The sequence below is a fragment of the Gossypium arboreum genome, chromosome 2, assembly GCF_025698485.1.
Source record: "Gossypium arboreum isolate Shixiya-1 chromosome 2, ASM2569848v2, whole genome shotgun sequence".
Classification (NCBI taxonomy): Eukaryota; Viridiplantae; Streptophyta; class Magnoliopsida; order Malvales; family Malvaceae; genus Gossypium; species Gossypium arboreum.
The window spans coordinates 5,240,665-5,267,728 of NC_069071.1; the positions used below are offsets into that span (position 1 = coordinate 5,240,665).

Here is a 27,064-nt window from a genome sequence, read left to right on the forward strand (position 1 = left end):
CTCCATCCTCCAGGCACGTTCTTTCACTTCTCTTTAATGTTGTCTTCACAATATTGTGAGCACTCATATTCTTCATTTTTAGGATGTGCTTGAACTCTATCTTCTGGAAGCCCGATTTCTTAACCTGAATACCTCTGATAATTGATCCAATGACTGAATAATTGATTGTGTTTGCCTGGCATCTCTTTATTACTGTTAAAGAATCCTCCTGTATTTGTATCTCCTGGAAGCACATCTCGATTCCTAACTTAACTGCTTCTAATCCTGCATATGCTTCTGCTGAAAATGGAGATGCAATATCATAATGAATGAATGATTTTGAAACCAAATATTCGTTCGTCTTTCCCCAAACCAGCAGCCCAGTCGCCGATCTAAAATTTTTGGAGTTAAACGCAGCATCAAACTGGATCTTTATAATCGGTAAGTTCTCCTCAATTCTTTGATTACATACCATATTCAATATACTCTTCTTGGCTCTAAACCCTTCATATTCTGCTATGTGGTTCTGGACTTTTTGTGCAAGATCATTACCTATTTAATAAATTCTTTCATGCATGAACTTATTTCTCGAATACCAAAGCAACCATAAAGTATAGCAAAAATATCTGCACTGTTCATCTGTTCCTTGTTCGAAGACCATGGTAAGCCACTCTCAGAAATTTGGTTGCATAATATTTGTGATCCAAGCCATATTTAATAATTGCCAGACTTCCATGCTTACAGGACATTGCCTAAAAACGTGATGACAGTCTTCTTCCCCAAAACCACATCGAGGACAAACAACATTCGTCACTATTCTTCTTTGTCTAAGATTGGCTAAAGTAGGATGTAATTCCAGGCAATACGCCAGATTATGATTGTAATCTTAGATGGTAGTTGTAGATTCCATAGCTTTCCAAAAAACTTCTTATTTTCAGTCTGTAATAAATAATTGCTAGGATCCAGATTAGCAATTTGTAATAGTTTATAAGCGCTACGAACTGAGTATTCACCGGTCGGTTTACCCCTCCAAACTTGGAAATCCTCATGAGCTGATTCCGATAATGGGATTTGTAGAATTTTTCAAGCGAACTCCAAATGAAAGGTATTAATAATCAACTCCACCATCCACTTTCTATTCACCCTATCAATAAGATCCGATACTAACTCTAGTTCTAAATTGTCTAGACTATTTGGCCTTTCCAGTGAATCAACCCCCTGGATCCAACAATCCTGCCAGATAGAGACTTTATTTCCTCTACTGATTCGCCAGTATAAGCCTTTCTGAAAGAGACCCTTAGTTGCCCGAATGCTGTTCCAGGTGAGTGAAGGTAACCTTCCTAACTGCGCCTCTAGAAAATTCGAATTCGGATAATACTTCGCTTTTAAAACTTTGGCTAATAATGAATTGGGATAATTAATCAGACGCCATCCTTGTTTTGCAAGCAACACAATATTGAACTGACTCCAATCCCGAAAACCTAAACCACCATTTTCTTTTAAAAAACAAAGATTCTTCTAAGTGCACTAATGAATTCCCCTTTTACCATGCCCCTTCTACCACCAATATTTTGCTATGATACTTTCGATATCTATACATAAAGAACTAGGCAATAAGAAACAAGCCATCATGTACGTAGGAATAGCTTGGAGAATAGCTTTTATAAAAATTTCTTTCCCACATTGTGATAGAAACCTAGTACTCCAATTAACAATACGTTTTTTAAGACGATACTAAGTTTTGAAAGGCTACTTTCTTCCTCCTCCCCACCATATTTGATAGACTCAAGTAACGCTCAGGCTTGCTTGAACTTCGAACACCGAAAAGATTGACTACTATTTGTCTATCTTCCTCCATTGTATTTTTACAGAAAAGAACTGTTGACTTATCAAAATTCACACGCTTCCCTGAGCAAAGAGTATATTCATGTAAAATGTTTTTGAATACCTGCGCCCCTCTTCTTGTTGCCTTCCCAAAAAGGATACAATCATTGGTAAATAGCAAGTACGATATCAGCTGCTCATTTCTACTAGCCTTCACTCCTCTTAAAAGACCTTCCCTTGCTGCTACTCGCATTAGACTCAATAAGTCCTCACCACAAATAAGAAATAAAAAAGGGATTAATGGGTCACCCTACCGAAGTCCTCTACACGGTTGAAATTTCGCTCCCAACTGACCATTCATAACCACTGAACAGGAAACAGTAGTAATATATTTCATAATAATCTCAATACATCTAATTGCAAAACCCATTGGTATATTACCTGCTTTATGAAATCCCACTGTACCCGATCATAAGCCTTACTCATATCAAGTTTGACTGCCATGAACCCTATCTTTCCCACCCTCTTCTGCTTTAACGTATTCAGAATTTTGTAAGCTAACAACAGATTATCAGATATTAATCTTTCTGCAACAAAAGCACTATGTGCGACAACAATACATTTTCCAATCACTCCTTTAAATCGATTCGCAATAGCCTTTGCCAAGAATTTATACAAAAAATTGCAAAGACTAATCGGACGAAAATGAGTCATATTTGAAGGATTAGAAATATTTGGGATGAGCACAATATTAGCCGAATTAATCAAACTAGCCTCCATATCACCATTTAAAAGACGTAAGCAGAAACCAATGACATTATTTTCAACTATGGGCCAGCATTTTTGATAAATCAGTCTAGGAAGTCTATCCTCTCCCGGCGCCTTCGTAGGTCCCATCTCAAACACCACCGCCTCTATTTCTTCTTTCGTATAGTTCATAGTCAGTTTATTATTGTCCTCATCCTGGATACACCGATCAATGCCTAATAATAGATGAGCCGAATTAGCCATTTGTCCTGTTGAAAATAACTTCTGGAAATATAAACGAGCAATTCCCTCTAAATCCTGTGAAGCCTCCGTTTCACCACCATCTTCATTTAGCAGCTTTCGGATAATATTTTTCTTTCTCCGTTGAGTTACTTGGCTATAGTAGTCAACCAATTTTGGCCAGGCCCATTTAATTTATTTGTAAATAAATAAACCCAAATAAAGGTCTAAAAATAAATAGTCCAAAAAGTCCATTTACAAACACTTAACCCAATTAAACAAATACTCCAAAACCCTTTAAATAAAATTAAATCCCAATTCTAATAAACCCATTTTCTAACCAAATACCCCAAAATTCTTAAGCCCAAATTACATAACAGATTCCCAAATTCCAAGTCCCCAAACCTAATTAGCCCTAAACCTCGAGGCCCAATACACCCAAAATTCTCAGCAACACTAGGAGCTTCTGGAATGTGCCAGAATAGGCCAGAAATTGGAACTACCACGAGTGGCTCCTCGCGCGCACACCTCCACTGTACGGCCAAATCTGCACAAGAATATACCAGAAGGATTACTAACAGAATACAGCTAATTATGTAATTATTTTATTGTATTTTTATTCCAAAAATTAGGCTATAACATGCCATTGATTTCACCCCTGTAAGTTTATGCATGCTATACACATACACATATATTGAAATACGAGAAAAGCAGAAGGTGATTTGAAATCTTTTCCATCCTCAATATTTTTTTTCCTTGTGGATATGTCTGTTTTTTTACAATAGAAAAGAAAATATATGAGAAGATTACCCTTGCTAAATGCCTCGATGCAATCTCTTGGCTTCTCCGTTGAAATCGAGGAAAGGCAGGCGAATTTGCTGGTGAAAATGGTTTTCAGGTGTTGATTTTGATGGAAATAAGGGTTAATTTTACTTTTCTCACCAATTTTGATGGTGAATGGAAGTTGAAATGGCCTTAACAAGACTGTGGTTGAGTTGAAACCCTAATAAATTGGGCTTTCAAGTCATATTTTGAAGAAATGGCAGACGGCCATTCATGTTATTTTAGTTTTAAGTATCCAAAGCCAAACGGCGTCGCACATGGGGAGAGGGTCCGCGTGTTAACCCGCCTGGAGCCCAGAAATTGTGCCTTTGCGCCTGGAATGATATATTTGTGCGGCAGGTCCCTCCTCCGTGTACCGCAGTGCAATCTGCTCCCCTCTGCGTTTAATCTGCTTTATTTTCTTTTAAATTATCCCTAATATTTGAGATACTCTTATGTTTTAGTCCATATTTCAACATTATGTTTCAAGATCAGGGATTATTTCAATATTGATCCTTGTAAATTCATGTGTGTTATATATATGTCCCTTTAATATTGTTACTTATTTTGTAAATTTTCTTTTTATTTTACTTTGATTTCGATTAAGTATTTTATTAGATTTATGTTATAAATTTGGGGTTTATTCACTCATATATTTTCAGTCTTTTTATTAATGTATGTATATTCATCCTTGTTTTGTTTTTATTTTTGTTACGGTTTATATTATTTGTAATATTCATGGTATTATTTATATTGTTGGTTACTTATTTGTTGTAATTTGGGGTATTTGAATTTCCATATGGTTGTAAATTACTTTATGTAATGTTTTATGTGTATATACCTCATAATAATTGGTTTTATTCCATGAACATTATTAACATCAAATTATTATACATATATTTAACTATTTTTTGTCCACATGATATATACGTATTCGTTTTTAAAATGGAATCACATGTTATATACACTAATTAAATTTTAACTATACATATACAAAAATTATTGGTATATATGTAATTTAAATACATTTTAAACATTGGTATTTTCATACATATAATTTCTTTTAGATTTATTCACATCTATTTCTTATTTAAAAGGAAAATCTCACATATTTTGAATTATTTAAATTATTATTAATAAACATATATTTCAGATTTATATTTAGTTTGCATCTATTATTAAAGCTTTGATATCTTTATGAACTTGAAATTAATTATATTTTTTATGTATATAATTTATAATAAAATTAAGTTAACCTTATAATTCCTATTTTCATCAAAGGATATTTTGACATATAATTATTTTAACATTTTTTCACATGTATATGGCATATTTTAATTTATTTTTACTATGGTATGTTATTATTTTCATGTAACTTTATGTAAATATTTTTCTATGTATATATATCTTCTTTTAAAATTATTTATGTGTATAATATTTTTAAGAACCCTTTTAAATCATGTAATTTATTGCACTGCATATTATTCTTATGTTTTTATATATATATTTTGTTACTTATATAGTATATATATTTACTACATTTTTATACATTATTAATTTTATTTTTTATTATACCTAATGTTTATTTGTGTATAAAAGTTTCATAAATTGACTTTGTATATTATTTTATATCATATATTGTTATTCCTTCATATTTAATACATTATTTAAATTATCTTATGAATTATCAATTTTGAATACATTTGTGTTTTAAATATTTTATGTATGATTTGATTTGAACTTTGAAATTTATAATAACTATTTCTATGAACATATATCCCAAGTTTTATGCAAATGTGTCAACTTATATATATTATAGGACCATTAATTTTCCGTTTTGTTTCATACATATTTTTGCACATCGTTTTATTTTGTGTTATGATCATGTATATTAATTATTCATTATCCATACTTAAAGAATTTTTGTTACATTATACCTAGAATGATTGTTAGACGTATTAAGCAAGGTTTATGGTATTTTGAGTATATTATTTCATATTTATTATTTTTACAATGCATTAAATATTTCATCAATTTTAAAATGAATAAAAAGTTTTTAAGCAAATTTCTAAATTTCAGTTATTTAAAATTTTTGAAATAAGGTAATATCTAATATTTGGGAATTCGGAAAATTTGTGCTCAATCGTACTGGGTATGACTTTTCCAATAAACCAAATACTAGATAACCTTTTATACTTTTAATGTATGATTTTTCTAAAAAAAAAAATTCCAAAATCGGTCGTATCTTAAAGGTATAAGGGCTCGTATCCAACCGTACTGGGTATGAAACCTCATATCTTTGGAACGAAAGATTTTTGACAGCTAATTTGAGCTATTCAAACATTTTTTTATATACTTCGAAAAATATTTTTAAAACTTTTGATATAAGGACAGCATCAAATCAATTTGGTACCAGTTTTTGGGCATTATGAGGGTGCTAACACTTCCTCATGCGTAACCGACTCCCGAACCCGTTTTTCTTTATTTTACCTAAACCAAATTTATTTTCATTGAATAAAGTGTTTTAATAGGTGGTCCAATCACACCTAAATCAAGAGATTGGTGGCGACTCCACACTCGGTTTTAAAAAGTCGATCCCCATTATTTTTAAAATAAAAAAAGAGGGTTTCGACAGCTATGAAAAAAGGCTGTATTTTTATCTCCAGATTGCAACCAATTCAGTTGAGCCCTCTATTCCCAATAGCATTCATCCTTCTCAATCTCAAAGTTTAACTGAATTTTTGTGTCGATTAGTTCTGCCAGGTTATTATCATATCTATCTACTTCATATAAATCTGATAACTTAGCCATAAGAACTTGTTTCTTCTTCTTTCGATTCTATTGGATCTGACCAACCCATTTATCCAATCCCCTTTTCACATCTTCTAATTTTTGCAATAGGTCCCCTGAAGACAACTCCCAAATTCGCTTAACTTCATTGAAGAAAGAATCCTCCAACGGCCACCACGCCTCAAATCTGAAGAATTTACTTTTCAACCTTTCCTCTTCTAGGCATGTATTAATTAGGAGAGGGTAATGATCTGAAAAAGAGTGTACTAAATGTTGTACTTTTACCCCTGGGAACATGGATATCCATCTAGTATTCGCCACTCCTCTATCGAGCCTTTCGCGTATATTCGTCTCCGGAAGATTACCTCTCTTCCAAGTGAACCATCTGTCAGAAAATCCTATATCAATCAACTGACATTCCTACAAAGTTTTCTGAAATAGATCCATTCTTCGTTCATCCCTCGGTAAGCCACCTTTCTTCTTAGACCCATACATTATTTCATTGAATTCCCCACAAAAAAACCACGGTATGTCATTATCAGGACTTAGACTTTTCAATACATCCCATGAATCGTTCCTATCTTGTGCATAAGGGGACCCATAGAAACCTGTGAATCTCTATTTTCCCTGTATTTCATTGTCCTCGATCTCCACATCAATATGTCTTTTTGAAAAAGATTAAAGTTGAACCGAGACATCTATTCTCCATGCCATACATAAGCTTCCTCGACTACCCTCTGAACCAACATCCAAACCATGCACAAATCCACATTTTTGTCGTACCTGTTTCATTTTTCTATTATCCAGCTTAGTTTCCATAAAGAAGAAATTTAGGGATTATGCACTTTCAGCATATACCAAAGTCGCTGAATTGTCCGTGGTCTCCTCAAACCACGGACATTCCAATTTAAGATTTTCATTGTGACCGGTCGGCTTGCCTCTTGGCAGCCACCGATATTGAATGATTGAACTCCACCAATCTTCTATTCCTTACCAATAAGTTGTCAGTTTCATTTCCTACCACTACATCTTCTAAAACTCCTCTAACTTTCTTCATCCCTTCTTCTTCAATTATTACTCCCTCCTTTAGATCATGCTCCATAATTGTATTCATTCATTCCGATGTCTTTTTTTCTTTTTGTTGATCAAGATTTGATGACCCCCCTTCTAGATTAAAACCTAAGATTGGATCAATAACCTTTCCTTCCCTTACATTATTATCAACACCCCATATTCTATTCGTTGAGCCCTGAATATACCTCTTTTCCCCTTCACTTTTACCATCGTCATCCTCCCTAAGCCAGATACTATTCATTGATAAGACTCTACATGATTGAGCTCGCAAGGAAAGATCCCAACCTAATGCAGCAACCTCCACCCCAATCAACATTTTGGCTTCACAAAACGAATCATTATGACCCAACCGACCACAATATAAGTAAAACAAAGATAATCGTTCATATCTAAATTTGACATATGAACATCTTCTATTAAATAGGACCTACTTTTTCCTATTCAATGGTCCTCTAATATCGATTTGAGCCTTTATGCGCATATAATTTCTATTCTCCTTTCCCAAGTTTGCGCCATCATATTCCAAAAATTGCCCTAAAAAATTACCCAACTGTGCGGCTAATTTTTCTGAATATAAACCAACAGGAACATCATGAATTTGAATCCAAAAAGGAGAATAAATTAATGGAACTTTAAGCGGGTTTTCCCTCACTGTAACCTATAAAGGACTAACAGATGATTGTTGAAAGTCCATGGAGATCCCTTGAGAACCCTTTCCATGTCCATAACATGAAAAAATTGAAATAATATCGTTTTTCTCCTAAATCCCGGATCTGAACCCCACAGACCGGATGCCACAGATTTGCCATTGTACTTTTCATAGCTGGAAAATGGATAATACTTGCCGTTAAAAAATAGCCTACTAATTGAAAAACACCCCTTTCATTACCCGAGCCAGGATCTAATTGGATATGCAAAATTTCATCTTCTTTTTCATTGAATGACAGATCTGCTAACTCATTTTCCATTGATGCAGATTAATAGTGACTTGACGAAACACGGACTTATAAAAAGACGAAAATATGGGACAAAAAAAATAAAAAAACAAATAAGACCTAAAAAATCATGCCAACGGCGGCAGACTTCAGCGTGTTAGGGTAACAGACCTCAAATGTTTTATTTTGAAATCCTTCAAATTAGATATGAGTGAAATCAGAGAAAATATTTCGAAAACTCAAATCATCATAAATTCTAGAAAATCAAGTCACTATAAACCAAGAAAATCAAGTCTCGAAGCTTTTCAATGGCGTCAAGTCCACCATTTACTTTCCCAAAGAGAGAAGAAAAAATGATGGTAAAGAGAGAAGAAGAAATGACTATAGAGATCGATGACGAAGTGATAGATATATCTTGTTTAATCGATAACCATAAAACCTGTAGAATTTTTTAGAGAGTGGTGTTGTTATTGCAATACATTTTGCAAGTAGAAAGATAGGATACTTATTTTGTTAGTAGCATATCTAAGATCAAGTTATCATTTTTAGATGCAAATATATGTGTGTATTCATTCAACATTTACTTTTGTTTCTTAATTTTGATTGGTTTTAAGCTTGTTCTTTTTTTTTTCTTTTCCTTTCAATTTTGGGTGGCTTTCTTTTGCTTAAGTTGTATATGAAACCGATGTAGTTACGACCAAATGGATGATCTTCTCATGAAATTATGAAAAGAGGGTAGGGTATAGGCTCAGGGTCTTAAAACCTTTTATCCAAGAGGAAATGTTCTACTATTCATGTGAAACTATGCCTCGTTGGAAAGTGGGTGGACAGACTGTACAAGTGGAGGCTTAGGTAGCCTGTTCTTGATAAATTTGTGATCTCCAACTGGTTTCCACTTTTTGAAGTGATGCTTAGTGCATTATATTATATATTGGGTAGATACTGTCCCCAGGCTGTTATCTTTGCTCGATATGTTGGTTATGCCATTTTATTGCTGTGCACTCCAGTCAGACTTTTCCTGGTCAGTGAAAATATATCTAAAGATTCGAGTTGAAGTTGAGATTAGCTAATAGTTTGGCACTTCTCCAATCGACTTAATTGTAGATGCCTTTTGCTTTACCTTTTATTTACTAAATTGTAATGGTTTTGCATTTTTTGAGGAGAATGTTATCAAAGTAAGTCATTTTAGTGTAGTCAGATATGTTGAATGTAGTTATAGGATTTCTTCGACTGTTAATAGGGGACAAGGACTCTTAAAAGTGTTTGGAGCATGTCTGTTTTAAAGGTATTTTAAACGGGTTGGTTCTGATCATTTCGCACATATTATTTGATGACCAGTCTGTAAAATTCTTCATGGTTTCAATATATGTGCTGAATTCAATTAAGGTATATGTTACATAATGTGACACCAGTTCTATGGTCATAGTGCGAAAGAAAGAGATAATTAGTCAGGTGATTGATGATGCTTGTCTTGGGACATTGTAAAGCCACACTTGGAAACTCTTCCTCTTTTCTTTTTATTTTTTGGTAGGTAGAATTTTATTCATCCAAAAGCAAAATCTTGCTACAAAAAAAAAAAAATACTAGCTAACTCAGCAGTATTACACCAAGATCCCAAGCTTCACAGAGTTGGTTATTACAGGATTACGAGGGATATTCCTAAAATCAGATCATCTGTCACGCACAACAGTATGAATTATTCTGTATAGAATTTGTTCTTGCCTTGCAAGACCGCCATGAATTCTTTTTTCCTTTCCTGCCAAAGAACATAAATATAGGCATTCCAAGCAATTCTTGAGATGATTGAGATTAATGCCTTACCTCTAAGTTCAGTGACTGCCAATGTAGAAGCCTTTTGCCATGATCAGTGATCACAAACTTGTACAACTCTTTTCCATAACTTTTGAGAGTGTACAGGAAGCTGAAGAAAATGTGATCCCTTGTCTCCTTTTTATCCCTACACAATAATCATTCAAAATAACTCGGTAGCCTCAAGAATGCAACCTTCTCTTGGTAGGTAATCTGTAAAGAACTGTAAGCCAATTAATGAATGAGTGTTCGGTATAGACCGAGTGAACCATACCAATCTGTGACACAGGACCATTCCACCTTGAGCCTCAACTGATTCCAGACAAAGTTGGCCTTATAATTAGAACCTGGCTATTTCCATATGGTTCTATTATCTTGTATTTGCATAAATTGAGCCAAAGTATCTCTCATTTCAGGTTTCAGCAACTTCTTCCAGCATCAGCTGTATCTTTGAAGAAGAGGTAATTGCAGTACATTCCTCTCATTCAAGATGTAATTGGTAATCCAGGCTACCCACAATGAACCAACCTGTACAAATCATCCAGAGGTTCCTTAAAATACAGAACTTGTTCCAGATCACCAAGTCCTTCATACCCAGACCTCCCTCAGCCTTAGGATGACAAATAGGTTACCAGCAACTTAAGCCCCTTTAGCATTGCCATCCCCTTCTTTCCATAGGAAGGAGTTGCAAAGCTGTGTGACATTTTACATCACCTTAGATGGAAGCAACAAATTTCTGCACCAAAAAATCCGAAAGCTGAATTTGACTACCTGAATAGGCTGCAAACAACCAGCAAATGATAAATGTTTTTCTACCCAACTCTTGATTCATTGAGTGATTTTCTCAATGATGGGAGAACAATCTCTCTCACAAAGTGTTGAAATATGTATATATTTTAAATTTATTTAGGTAGATAAATCTTGAAATATGTATATATTTTAAATTTATTTAGGTAGATAAATCTTATTTAGGTAGATAAATTTTATTCATATTCTAGGAATATTTTTATTTTATCTTTTAGTAATTTGTTAGAACAAGGGAGCTATTTTCCCTTACGTTTTAGTAGTTTATTAGAATAAGGGAACTATTTTCCCAATTAGGATTAGGACTGTTTTCTCTATTTAAGTTCAGTTCTTTAGTTAATAATAATAGAACAGTTTTATTAAAAGCTCTCTTTGAAACTTTCATGGCATCTGAGCTAGGTTAAAACTTTAGTAACATCATGGTTAAACCTTGGTGCGATCACTATAAAAAATATTGGCACACTCGGGATTCGTGTTGGAAGCTCCATGAAAAACCAACAAATGGAAGGAAAAATAGTGGCAATGGTCATAGCTCACAATCAAGGGATAACAGAGCTTTCCAAACAACTAATGGAAATTATGAGGGCCAAAGTTCTTTGAAAGGGTCTCCATTCACTAAGGAACAATTAAAGCATCTACACAAGTTTTTCAGTCACCACAATTTCGAATGAATTCTTTTATTCCTAACCCATCCAATAACCCTTCTTCCTCTTTTTCCCAATCAGGTATTGATTTTTCTATTTTTTTTCAGTGTCAAGCCTTGTAAAACAAATATGTGGATCATTGATTCTGGAGCTAGTGATCACATGACTAGTAGTCCTTTTCTTTTTTCAACTTACAGGCCTTGTGCAGGAAACAAAAAGATCAAAGTAGCAGATGGGTCCTTCTCGGCAATAGCCGGGAAAGGCACTGTTAAAATTTCGTCTTCATTAGTTTTACATGATGTTTTACATGTGCCAAATCTAGCTTGTAATCTCATATCAGTCAGTAAATTATTCCAGTCCTCAAATTGTCATGTTATATTTGACTCCTCTATGTGTAAGTTTTAGGACCTGGTCTAGGGAACGATGATTGACAATGCTAAAGAATTTGGTGAAATTTACTTTCTTGAAGAAGACCATATGAGTCAACTAACAACTACTTTTGGTTTAAATTCTGTTTCTGATTTTGATAAGGTTATGATTTGGCATTATAGGCTTGGACATCCTAATTTTTACTATTTAAGATATTTGTTACCTAATCTATTTAAAAATAAAAGTCCTTCATATCATTGTGAATTTTGTGAATTAGCTAAACATCATCGGTCATTCTTTCCACCTCAAAAATATAAAGCCTCTAAACCTTTTTCGTTAATTCATAGTGATTTTTGGGGACCTTCAAGAGTCTCAACTTTTTCATGAAAATATTGGTTTGTCACATTTATTGATGATCATACTTGAATTTGCTGGGTGTTTTTATTAAAAGATAAGTCTGAAGTTAAAAATGTGTTTCAGTCTTTTATGCTATGGTGGAAACACAATTTGGTGTGAAAATAAAAGTATTTCGGACTGACAATGGTGGGGAAATTTTTAGCGACCAATTAGGTGTTTTCTTAACCAAACATGAAATAGTCCACCAAAGTTCTTGTACAAATACACCACAACAAAATGGCATTGCAGAAAGAAAAAACCGACATCTTTTGGAGGTAACTAGAGACTTGATGTTCACTAGTTAGGTACCACGTTATCTTTGGGGTGAAGCCTTGTTAACAGCTACATATCTTATTAATAGAATGCCCAGTAAAACTCTAAACTATAGAACTCATTTTCGTCTCTTTAAAGATAACTTTCCTAACTCTAAATTGATCACAGATTTATCTCTCCGAATTTTTGGGTGTAGTGTTTTTGTTCATCTTCACAACCAAGGTAAATTAGATCCTAGAGCAAAAAAATGTATCTTTGTTGGCTATGCTTCTAATAAAAAGGGTTACAAATGTTATGATCCAATTGATAGGAAGATTATTGTTACCATGGATGTCACATTTGTTGAAACACAATCTTATTTTGATTCTAATCTTGAGGGAGGAATTATACTAATAAAGATTCTATAATTGATCAAGAAAAGACTAGGAATATACAACATAGTGATTCTAATAATGGGGAAGGCAAATTTATGATTAACACAGAAATTAATGATGTTAATATTAATGAAAAGGAGTATGAAGGTGTAGAGTCTGATTATGATAATAAAGAACAAACAAAGGATTTAATTGTTTAGTCAAGAAGAAATCGAAATCAAGAAAGTGGAATCCACTAGATTCATCACCAAAAATCCGACCCGCAAGATCCTGTCAAAAGTCCAGGTAAAGCTCATAATCCAGCCAATGTATTTTCTGATTTAGATATTCTAATTGCCAAAAGAAAATGTGTTAGAAATATTGTCAAATATCCCATGTCTAACTTTGTATCCTATAAAGCCTTTTCTTCGACATTCTCAACCTTTGTTTCGTGTTTCGATACTGTAAAAATACCCAAAAATGTGAAAGATGCTTTACAAGTTCCTGAGTCGAAGGAGGCTATTTTAGAGGAGATGCGTGCTCTTGAAAAAATAGGTGCATGGGAAACAATGGAATTACCTGTAGGAAAAAAACAGTGGGCTGTAAATGGGTGTTCACATCCAAATTCAAATCAGATGGATCTTTAGATAAATACAAAGCCCGGTTGGTGGCTAAAGGGTACACTCAAACATATGGGATAGATTATCTTGAAACATTTGCTCCAGTAGCCAAATTAAATTCTGTTAGAGTTTTTTTATCAATTGCTGTTAATCTTGATTGGTCTTTACAGCAGCTAGATGTGAAGAATGCCTTCCTAAATGGGAAACTTGAAGAAGAAGCTTACATGGATCCTCCTCTAGGTTTTGAAGAAAAATTTAGAACTCGAGTATGTAAACTCAAGAAATCTTTGTATGGTCTAAAGCAGTCTCCTCGAGCTTGGTTTGAACGGTTCACTCAAGTTGTTAAAAAGCAAGGTTACTCAAAAGGGCAAGCTGATCACACAATGTTCTATCGACATTCACAAAAAGATAGAATAGCAGTTATTATAGTTTATGTCGATGATATCATTCTTACAGGAGATGAATTGGATGAAATAAGGCATCTCAAGGAGCATCTAGCATTGGAGTTTGAGATCAAAGACTTGGGTCCTTTGAAATACTTTCTTGGAATGGAAGTTGCTCGATCAAAGAAAGGTTTTGTGGTCTCTCAGAGAAAATATGTGATTGATCTTTTAAAAGAGGCTGGGATGAATGGTTGCCGCCCAGCTGACACACCAATTGATCCAAATGTAAAAATCGGAAATAAAGAAGGTCGATTAGTTGACAAAGGGCAGTACCAAAGATTAGTTGGTAAGTTAATTTACTTATCACGTACAAGGCCAAACATAACTTTTGCAGTGAGCTTAGTGAGTCAATTTATGCACTCTCTAATGAAGGAACATGAAGAAGCAGTGTTTCAAATTCTAAAAAACTTAAAGAGTTCACTTGGAAAGGGCTTATTCTTCAAGAAATCTGAACAAAGAGGAATTAAAGCTTATACAGATGCAGATTGAGTAGGCTCAATAACAAATAGAAGATCTACATCAGGATACTGTACATTTGTTTGGGGAAACCTTGTGACTTGGTGAAGCAAAAAACAAAGTGTTGTAGCAAGAAGTAGTGCAGAGGCTGAGTTTAGATCAATGGCTCAAGGCATTTGTGAAATGATGTGGTTAAAAAGAATTATGGAAGAGCTGAGGAAACCAATAACTTCACCAATGAAGTTGTACTGTGATAGCAAAGCTGCCATTAGTATTGCTCACAACCCAGTCCAACATGACAGAACTAAACATGTTGAGATTAATAGACACTTTATCAAGGAGAAGATTGAAGAAGGCCAAGTGTGCATGCCGTTTGTTTCTTCAAAACAACAGATTGCTGACATACTCACCAAAGGACTCTCTAACGCAAGCTTTGATTTTCTTGTAAGCAAATTGGGCATGATTGATATATATGCACCAACTTGAGGGAGGGTGTTGAAATATATATATATATATATATATATATATTTTTAAATTTATTTAGGTAGATAAATCTTATTTAGGTAGATAAATTTTATTCATATTTTAGGAATATTTTTATTTTATCTTTTAGTAGTTTGTTAGAACAAGGGAACTATTTTCCCTTATGTTTTAGTAGTTTATTAGAATAAGGGAACTATTTTCCTAATTAGAATTAGGACTATTTTCTCTATTTAAGTTCAGTTCTTTAGTTAATAATAATAGCACAGTTTTATTAAAAGCTCTCTTTGAAACTTTTACAAAGTATTCTAGTCACCAATGGTACTCCTGGGTACCTAAGCGGTAAAGTGCTTATGCTGAATCCTCTGTGTTCTACAATGTTATGCAGTTCAAATTCTGGCCCATACCACGGCTAAACAATTCACTCTAGGAATTACTGAGCTGTAAACTAGAAAGCTGGTAACAATTAAACTCCTTAAAATTTGTGTTCCTAACATATGACAATTACCTGAAATGTTTGCCTTGCCTTCATGTTACCTAAAATAAAATTATGATGATAAACAAGCATCATTAGCCGTTTAGGTTTGTTCTAGTTTCACTTATTGACAGTTGCTAGAGGGTGGACAGAGGCGTTGCGTTAAATGTAGTTTATCATGTTTGCATGTTTATTTCTTTATTTTCTTCTTCTTTTCTCTTTTATTGTGGTTGCAGGGGACATGGGGGGTTGTTATAGGATTCCTTCAACTGTTAAACGTGCTTGTAGCATGCCCGTCCAAATGGTATTTAAAAGGGGTTGATTCTGATCAATTTGTGTGTATTATTCGATGACTGGTCTGTATAATTCTTCATGGTTACAACAAATGTGCTGAACCCAATTAAGGTATTTTACATACTGTGATACAAGTTCTATGGTTACGTTGCAAAAGAAAGAGACAAGAAGTGGTGATTGATGATGCAAAAGCCACACCTGGAAACTTTCTTATTTTTGTTCTGCTTTTGGTCCAAAAATTTCATGTCTAACTTTTTTACCCTATGATTGTATTGTCTAATCTCTAGCTAATGTCTCAGCTCCTTTCACATGTTATTGGGATCATTCGCGTTCTTTTTTCCCGCAAAGAAGAAAGTGTTCTTGAAAGATCGCTTGCATACTTTCTCTTAAACGGGAAAGGGAGATTGAGGAGGGCATCAACAAGTGACTGTCAAGAAAGCTTGAAAAGCATTGTTGTAAAACCACCCCTTTCTTTGAGCAAGTTGCAAGATCAAGAGGCAGCTGAAGATGCATCTGCTCTTTAAAATGTTGCACTTTCTATTTTACACCATCTTTGTGCATGATTTTGTTGTTGAGTCATTGTCCAGGTCTATGTATACAGTGCCTTCCAAAAAGACTAGTGTTTTTAACTTTTCGGAGCTTCAGCATTTACCCATCATTTAAGGATCGTAGCTCTCACGAAAGTCCAAGTCTTGGGGTTTGAACATTAAAAATGGTGCGATTAGCTTATTCCCAGTATTAAATTGTGCACAACTTCTTGTTTCTTAATTACTTTTTATTATATAAAGGTTCATGCCAGTTGCTAAAAATTGACTCCATTTCATCTTTATATGTTTCATAGAGGAAGTTCTTTTTAACAGGAAAAGATGTCTATTAAGAAATTGAGTTTGAAATGTTGGATCCTATCTTTGCTTCCAGTGCCGCCATTGTCCATAGATAGATGCAGGTAATGAACCTTTTTGTCGCATGTGTTTAGTTTAAGGTCGCTTTATGGAAATGGAACTTAAATTTTTAGACTGGGACATTGGCATTTTGCCTACCAACTATTTGTCTCTTGTTCTATTGAGATCCATTCTAAAGATTTGGACACTTTTTTTGCTGTCCCCTGGATCACTATTCTCTTCTACAGGCACCATGTGATTTCATGCGATTAAGGCTTAATTCATAATTTTACTCTTTAAGTATACTTATTTTTCCACTTTAGTACTTAAAACAATTTTATCCGATTTGATACTTAAAGTTTTAGAAAATACCTAACATTTTAAATAAAAATATATAAAACTTCTTTTATAAAATTTTCAAAATAAAAAATAAAAATATAAAAATTAGAAATATATAATGTAAATTTATATAGTATCAATTTAATTTTCACACTTATTTAAGTTCAAATTTCACCATTCTCTTATTTTCATCATTCTCTATTCATTTCCAATGTTCATTTTTCTTAAAAATTAGATTTACAAACTAATTTTCAAAGCTTCAACTCAAGATTTGAGTAACTTTCATCATTGATTGTTTGTAATTTTTTTTTTATGTTCTTCCCCTTCGTAAACTTCTCTATCATCAATATAATCCAAGTTGCTTAGGCAGAAAATTAAATTTGTGACCTTTCATGTCTTTACTTTTTTATTTTTGGGTGTATTATGATGATAGCTGTGATATGGATACGGTTATGTGGTGATAGAGAAGATTTTAACAATGTTTTTTTTTTTTTTTTGGTAAAAGATGATAAAGAAGAAGGAAGATTGGGAAAAAGATGAGAGAGAAAATAACGTGGGGAAAAAGAATTGAATTGAATTTTATTTTAATTAATTTAATTTAGTAAATATATTTCTAATTCAAAAAGGAAAAAATCAAATTTTTTATTTTAATATATATTTATGTATTTCATATTTATTTTAGAGTTTTCTAAAGGTATTTTAGATTTTTAATATAAAATTGCATTTTCTGAATTTTATATATTTAATTTTATTTTTAATAATTTTTAAGATTTATATTTTGATAAAAGGAAAATTATATTTTTATAAAAAAAACGCCACACGACATTTTGTGATTAGTCAAAACAACTTAAACATTTTTTCTCTTCAGAAACTAAATTGGGATAAAAAGAAAATTAAGTATCAATGTGGAAAACAGGTATACTTTTAAGGCTAAATTATGAATTAAGCCAAAGATTAATCACACTTGACTTTTTGGTCGGTTCACTTTATTAAAGATGAAGGGCGCCTCACCATTTTAATTGCAGTCAGTTGAAATTAAGGAATATGATGTTTGGAAATCCAGGTAATTGAATTCCCTCTTCTTAAATAATACAGTCTGAATATGGATTTCTGAAAGACTAAATAAAAGAAATATTTTTTCAAGGTATGATCAAGTCATTGATACCTAATATATGCAGATTTTAGGTGTGAGAAAACCCAGTATTTGTCAAATGTTACAGTGATGTTTTCTTTGATCATTGCCAAGATGGGTTGGCAACTGACACTTATTATATGCAATTAGAATTCCAAACTCTAAAAAGTCTCCTTTTTGATCTGACACCTATTTCAAAGTCTTTCATAAAATATGAATGTCAGCAGGGCACTAGCTAGCACTTACCAGTTAGTGATCAGCTCTTATTTTAATAGGAATAAAGCTCTTTTGGCTAGCTTTCTGAAGCATGATTCGACCCAATGTTTTTGCTTTTAACTATGAAGTTCGAGCTTTTATCTGTATATATGGGTCATGTTGTGGGTCTTTACAGGCTGAGCTGGTTCCTTGATGCTTAGCTCACGTTCCAACAGAAGGTGAACTTAGCATGGCCAATGAACTAAGTTACTCGAACTCGGGTATGAGTGTTGGACAAGGGTAGGGTTAAGTTTTTTTAATTTTTTTTTATATGTTTGAAAAAAATTTCTAGTGTTCAACACAAATACTTAAATAAAAATGAAAAGTCAGAGCAACACTTCTCTTGAATATTGACTCATAGAAAAATCATATGCTTCCTTACCAACTCCCACCATGTGATCTCCATGCACCTTTTTTGTTTCCCCCAGCTTTGACATGATTTACAAGACATTTGATAAAGCTGTTCTTTAGATCTCCTGTTCCAACCATGTGACCTGCTTTTGCATGCAACGTTTATCTCAACTTTTGACTAGATTCTTTTTTTACTTTATCTTAGCTATTCAGATTTCATGAACTAACTTCTCTGACTCTTGCAGATTCCATAACTAGTTATTTATATGCCACATCTGCAGGTTTCTCATGCAATTAGTATCATTTTCTTCCAACTCACAACTGGTCTGATCTCTAATGTTTTCCCAGTTTCATGGTGGTACTGTGGAGGGTTTTGCAACTACAATTTTTCTGAGGTATGTTTCCCACTTTTCTTTCATTTTGTTATGTTTTCCAAGTTCAAAGACTATTTGTGAAGGATAAACTGAATGCACTAAAGTATATTGTTTTAGCATGAGGCAAGCAATACTTATGATGAAATGTCGACAATATCAAAGTACAAATTCTCTATGGGGGCACTTCTTGATTGTTTTGGTGCTTGGTATTCATCTTAATTTTGATCATATTCTATATAATGTCCACACTTTCTGCTTCTAAGATCACTAGCATCAAAAGGTATATACCTTTCCCTTTATTAATGAAATTAACAGATCATGTTGTCACCGACCTTTGACTTTATATGGATTTTTGTATTGCAATAATTGCTTTATATATCTCAGTCTCATCTAATAACTTTTGTATATGGTAGGCATTTAGGACCTGGGCTAGTGTTAATCCAATATAAATTAAATTTCGGTGTGGTCATGAGCCTTTGTTGTTAGCTCCTTGGAAGGAGTGAAGTGGGGATAATTAAGTTTAAAAGTATAATTATACCTAGCTTCTTCTATTTATATTATTAACCTTGGGCCCAGGATGAAATGATTTAAACCCACATCTGTTCTAAGTAAAGGCTTTGAAATTACATCCAAGATCATTTCTTTCAGTGGAAGATTTTTTTATTATTTCTTTTTAAAAAGCAGGAAGGGATCACTTTGTTTACTCAGTCTTTTTCATTTTTCTAGGAAAACAAATATCATTCTCCAAGATATTCTAAAACTTATATTTCCCAGCAAAAAAGAGGTAAAGCTTTGGAAAGGGAGAATGCCATGCAACTTATAATTCCTAGGACAATGAAAAAGTAAACTGAAAGAAAGAAAGAAAACTATTTTTTGGTCAGACTACTAGTAATGCAAGTTGCAACTGCCTCTTTATATATGCTAGAAGTCTTTCAAAAAGTAGCTTGTTTCGCCCATTTTGCTTGGCCTTCTTCAGAATTTGTTGAAAAAGCACTAAAACAAGACACTCCCTATGTGTTCATTGTAAGATAATGTGTAGTGGGTACTACCCTATCTTTGTTTTTGTTTTTGGCCAAATCATGGAGTATTACTAACAATGCAGGAGAGTAGAACTCTCACAACATTACAAAGTCTTGTAACACAAAACACCATAACAAAATGCTTCGGGAGTGGATATTGCACCATAAGCTTGTTTAAAGAAGTTTTATTCTCCATGCTCTTGCATTTTTTTTATTTGATTGGAAATAGATATTCCTATATACCTCATACAGAAATTTTATGACTGGCCATGGGGATCTTGTGGAGTATGAAATACTAGTTTTTGATAATCAACTGGTTCCCCACATAATGGTTTCTAAACAGCCGTTCTGGGATTGGTTCTTGTTTATAAGTGCAGCTCAGTCAAGGAAGATGGTTGCAGTTATTCTTTGGATGAATATATCTACAGTTATGTAAGTCTAGGTTATTAATAGATTTTACAAAGATTAAGATAAACTTTACTGTGTGCAAACTTTAACCAATTTCCACCAAAACCTTTGAATGTGGACTAATGCAATGTTACCCTAATCCCTAAATCTAATGTTTTCCACTAACTTGTTAAAACTTGAAAAAATAAGATTGTTGGCTATATACAGCATGGTGTTCTGTCTTCTGATTGCCTATGAACCTATGCTTCTAGGGTTTCTCTATAAGATTGTTGGCACCCAGTAAATCTGCTATTTCAATGAAATTTTTGCCTTTAGAAAAAGAACTGGTAAAAGATACTGATACATTCTTTCAAATTTTTAATCAACAAGCTAAACCCTATATTTTCTACCAACTTATTAAAACTCAAACTCTATCTCTACAGTTACAAACAGCCAATTGATGAAAAGAGACTTTAATTAAAAAACTAGCTAGTTTGTAACTTGAGATTATAAATCTTTTACTTATAATGCTGGATACAGGTTTATATGTAGTATACAATTCAGAGTAACTTGTTATATTAAAACTATCTATGTTAATGCTTATGATGGCAGTCAAAGTATGTACTATTTCTTCTCTTAGAAAAACTTTTAGAACATATGTGTGTACATATTATATGTGCTACTTCTGTAAAAATTAGTTGATCGAGTGTTAATGTTACTATATTATGCTAAGCTTGTTTTGCTGTTAATTTCACTGCATACCATATACATGACATGAAACTTTGATGTTTGTCTTTCTACATATGGATTGGGTAACCCTAGCACTGTAAGGTGTATTAACTGAACTTGCTTTTCTCACTTTTGCTGCATCCCATACTATAGCTAGCACATATCCTAAACCCTAAACGCCAAGTAGAGCTTGATTAAGTAGTGGAATCATTTGAATCATCAACAAATTTAGGTTATTCTTACAAAGTTGGTATGTTTTATGTGTTATATTATAATATGTAATATTCAGTGTCACTTTCTTTCACGGTCCTTAGCTGTTAATCTGATGTCATTGCAGATGAGAGTTGAGCCAACAAACAAAACATGGTAGATGCTAGCTAACAATGATATGTAAATATCCCTAGCGTTACAAATCATACTTTATCATAAATATTTGAGCTAACTATGATATAGGTCACTTCATCAATTCACAATTACTTTATTTCTCCTATCATTGAGCATAACAGTTGAGAAAAACTATACCAAATGGCAACAATGTTGTAATCAATAACCCTAATTTCTAGTGTCATTCAGTCATTGTTATAAAGCATTATAAAAAATCCTTATATATGGGCAATAACAGTGAGTGCACTTGTGTACAAGGCCAATAGGATGCAATGCATGAATGTGTTAGGGAAAGTAAACCCCTCTACAAGTAATTATCATTGAAATGGTGTAAGATATGATGAAATTAGCATAGATTTTCAGACCCCACATTTAACTTTTTTTTGTGGTTTATATTAGATTTGTTGGGTTATGAATGGTTGAAAAGGGTGAAGTTGGTGAGCCATGAACACTCGTGGTTACAATTCACGTGTACTGTATTCAAATTAGCTCATTGTGGTGACCACTCTATTCCTATTCTTTTAATTGTTTAATACAACAGCACTGAATTAACAATGTGGAGTAAGGCTTTTACTGCAGTGATGAAAGGCTTTGACCAATAAATCATGATTGAGAGAGATCATTGATTATTATCAGTTCATGTCCTGGAAAGTTTCAGAGAAAATGCGCTGTGCTGATGGAAGATGCTGGACGGACCTCCATGGCAGATTGCAAGAATTAGGTCCACTGAAGCTTATTTCAAATCTTGGTGGTACGTTTTTTCTAAGTCAACCTTCATATGTTCATACTCAATAACATCATTATATTTGGATGTACATTAAGATTAAATTAAAGTAGGAAAGAGAGCAATTAAGGTAAAACCCTCCCAACAAGGGATTCCAACTTGTGTTCCATTTATGAGAGATGGAAAATAAAGACCCCAAACCCATAAATGTGGCAAAGGAAGTGAAGAAAGTCTTTGAGTTTAGATGGTATTGGGTAGAAACTTAACTGAGTTAGCAAATCAGTTGTTTAACTGACACTTCAAGTATGGTTTTTTTATAAGGATAAAAGAATTAATAAGCTGTTTAGGTGATATCAGTTAACTCTTTAATTTATTTTTTTAAAATTTAAAACCCTATGTGAGGAGATGGTCCACCCGACAAGGAACCCTAGTTGAAGAAGCAATCTATAAAAAATCTTCTTGATGAAGATATTAACTAATCTGCTTTGCGCCTTTCTCTGAAAAAAAATCTTTGTTTCTTTTATGGCTAAAAATTTTGCAGACAAAAAAATGAGGTAAGTGAAGGAGAAAAGAAAAAAAAGGGGTTGAGAGATAGAAGACATAAGGTTCTTAAATCTCCTTTTTAGGGTTTGACTCTTGGCAGCCATTGATGTAATGCTTTATAACGAGCTTAGGTTAGAAAAATAGTTAACTTATAAAGTAAGAAAGTAGTGACTTTGGACAAACCAAACACCCTGAGTTCTTGTCTGTATACCATGAGCAGCCATTAATGTTAACAATATCTGGGATGAAGGGTGTATCTATAATTCAATAGTTTAGGTTGGGTGTGTACATGTATATTATAATCCAAGTAAGGTTAGATATTAGAAGCTTTTTAAAGCTACTTTTTTCTTTCTTGTCTTCCAGAATTTTATGCACTATCATTTTCATGACCATTGAAACTTTTTTATTTTATTGAAAATAGGAAATTTTTATATTTAATTTTTGAATGTGTTTGATAATCTCTGGTTTAATTAATATATATATATATATATATTAAAAATGTTAATAAGATAAGTGGGCATCATAAAAGGTTGAAAATATTAAGTTAGATTTTATTTTAAAAATAAATTCTCTTTTTTAATTAAAATAATCTAAATTATTATATTTAATTTTTAATAAAATTATACAAAATAAAATAATATATTAATAAGATTGAATTTAAGATATAAATAATTTTAGAAAAACAAGATTAATTTTATGAAACAATATAATTACTATCTTGTACTTAATTTATAATTTCATTACCAATTTTAATAATCTAAATTATTAAAATCATGTTTATATTAAATTATAAATTAATAAAATACAAATATAATATATTATAATAATATTTTTTATTATTTATTGATTGTTTTAATTGATTATATTAATCATAATAATAAGATATGGGTTTAATGATTTATTATAAATAATAAAATTATCAATTTTAGTCTGAATACTTATTAAATCTATATTTTTGAATTTTAAAATTTTAGTGCTAAATCTATTAACTAATTTTCTGTGAGTAATATGTGAACAAATAGACACAACATTACACATATGATAATAAGTTTGACACATTAAATTTTAAAATAACAAAATTTAACTTAATGAATTTAATTGTTATCATTTGATTAGGATTAAAATTTTGAAATTCTAAAAGTACGGGGACTAAAAATGACTAAATTAAAGTATAGATACTAAATCCATAACTTATGCAAAGTATAAGGACTAATAGCAGCATTTGACCAAACAATACGGTCAAAGTTGGAAAATTTGTTCTACTTGCAAAACATTGTTATGCTCTTGTTGAGAGTCGAACTCAAGACCTCCCGCTTACTAAAGTAAGGTGCTCTAACCAACTGAGCTACAAGAGCTAGTTGACCTTATGCTTTCTTTTTTATTAATTTATTTGTATTTAACCTTTTTTTTTTCTGCCTTATACCTAAATCGAACATACTCGCATTTAGCATTGAATTTCGAATTAAAATGATACATGCTAAGACAAAGAAGAGAAAGGACAGGGTGTACCAATAGCAATGACGTGTTGTTTACTTTTGTGTTTTTTTTTTTTTGGGGGAGTTGTTAATTTAGAAGAATGATTTTGGAGGGTTTCAAAAAACATGGTGGAAAACTTGAAAGAGTTTGCTGCGACGGTGCAACCCCCCTCCTCTAACTATCTGCCTATTGGGTCAAACGTGTCACCATCGCTTTAGTTGATATCTAACTTTTTAACCCCTTTTTTCCTCCTTAATCAAACTGAGTTTATCATAGGCAGTTCTATATTGCGATTGCCATTCTCATTTCGGATATGTAGTTATGTATGTTTTTTTTTAATGTCATGCATTGTTAAAGTATATACTTTCATATACTAATTATGAATGATGAGACATCACATGTTAAATATTTTAATTCATTGTAAAATTTTATTTATTTAAAATATTTTAAGAATGCTTTAATTATTAATATATATATATATATATATATATATATATACTAATTGTGTATTAAATATAGATCTAATATATGCATATATATTGTATCTAGTAATTAATACAAACTTGTACCGAGATTATATATTGACATGAAAAATCATAAGAATACTGTAAACGTGAAAAGAATCTTAAAATGCTTAAGGGTGAGTTTGGATGGATGGTATGTTTACTTATGGTTAATGTAAAAATAACAGTAATAGTGAGATTGGATACTATAACAATATTGTAACGTAAGACAAGAAATAAACTAAACACACCACACCCCACCGTCCATCCGAATCCACTCTAAGAAATAGTTAATACTCCCAACTTCTTTATGCAATACAAACAGGCAATCAAGACATTGATCTTCAAAGCCCTAACCTTGTAATTACACCACCAAATTGAATCTTAACCTAGCTATTCCTTCCTACCACATTAAATATGAAATTGTGTTACTTTGGAAGTTGGACTACCGGCAAATCATTGCATTGTTTAGCGTGTAAATTAACCATATACTTTATTATATTATACATGGTTAATTGTGATGCATTTCTTTAAATTATAAATTATTGTTTAATTAAAATTTTAAAGTAAATTAAGTGTTTTCATTAATATGTTATATTGAAAACTATTTAGGTAATAGATTCATATATTTAAAATTTAATATAAATACTTTAAATATTTTTATATTTAATATAAATTTAATATAAATACTTTAAATGCTCAAATTATTAATTAAATTTACGAAATAAAATAAGATATTAAACTTATAATATGATATTACGAAATTATTTATTAATGGAATTTTTAAATTTGTACAATGACAGAAATATCTATATGTGTACAACATTGGGAGTGTCGAATCTGTAGAGTAAAATGATTATATATGTATGGCATTTAAAGTGTGGAATGTATAATATTTAAATAGGAATGTCGAATGTATAGTAAAATGACAAAAGAAATTCCATATTCATAATATAAAAACATTAACATTAATACGTGAAATAGTATAATATATGATCCATGCAATAATCAATGACGAAATATGAAGTCCGAGTTGCGTGCATGGGATGGGTTTCAAAGATCATTGGTGACGCACCCACTTGTTTTTTCATCTTTATATGTGCTGACCACTGACTGCTCCTTGTTGATTTGGTCTTTGACTATATTTATTAACTAATTAATATTCATTTTTATCAATTTTGATAATAAAAAAAATATTCGTTTTATCAAATATAGGAGTGGTTAGATTATTGCTTTAATACTTTTATTTGCTCCATTAGTGTACCACTTTGCATACATATATAAATATTATTAAATGTTTGATCACGAATAAATATATAGTATATTTAATATCCCCCTTAGACACTCAGTAAGTCCCCTTTATCCGGATGTCTTTCGAGGCCTTGGTCACCGGTTCTCATGACAAGTTCACCCGTTTAGCAAGTTATCATACCAAGCACTTCCTTTTTTAAGTACAAGTACCTCCTTTAAGTGTGAGCAGGTTAGACTTAAGTGTGAGCAGGTCTCTAACGATGAGTAGAATTTAGTAGAAAGTAACAATAATCTCTTACTGTTTGGGACCACTATGTCTACACTTCACATATATTATATTAGTACAATCATTGTCCATTGTAACGACCTAGCACGTCGCACTATAAGATAAGAGGATTTCTCTTATAAATACCCTCTTAATGATGAAGAAAGGTTTGACATTTTGAGCCCTGAACTTCCCTTGAGCAATCTACTTCTTTTTCAAGAATCAATCTGTCCTCTTGTCCATCAAGAATCAATCTGTCCTCTTGTCCATTTTGGATCTCCACCTCTCTAGGTGAACCGACCTCCTTAATGCCACCTCATACTCCTCCTTACTTCTTCCATATCTCCTTCCTACCCCTTCTCCTGTTGTACACTGCCAACAAGTATGAAATAGTTATTTATTTTATACTAATTTTATCACACATGTATGTATGTAGACACTACGTATTTAAAATACGAGGGTACATTTACAAATAACATCAAATATAAAAAAATAAAACATATGATTTGAAAGTAGTAATAACATATCTACAATATGAAAAGACATTGTAGTAATTTTTCTGACCAAGTTGTTGTCCAAAAGACACGTGACACCAACTCAATCAATGTTTTAAATTAGACCTAT

General features: G+C 32.3%; 1 long non-coding RNA gene across 1 annotated transcript; it reads right to left on the reverse strand.

Moving 5' to 3' along the window:
• Window positions 1–2,979: 2,979 nt before the first annotated feature.
• LOC128286561 (uncharacterized) lies at window positions 2,980–4,006 on the reverse strand. Its single transcript, XR_008277169.1, has 2 exons — window positions 3,601–4,006; window positions 2,980–3,337 (listed from the first exon to the last, which is right to left on the reverse strand). It is a non-coding gene; the product is annotated as an uncharacterized LOC128286561 (long non-coding RNA).
• Window positions 4,007–27,064: the final 23,058 nt, after the last annotated feature.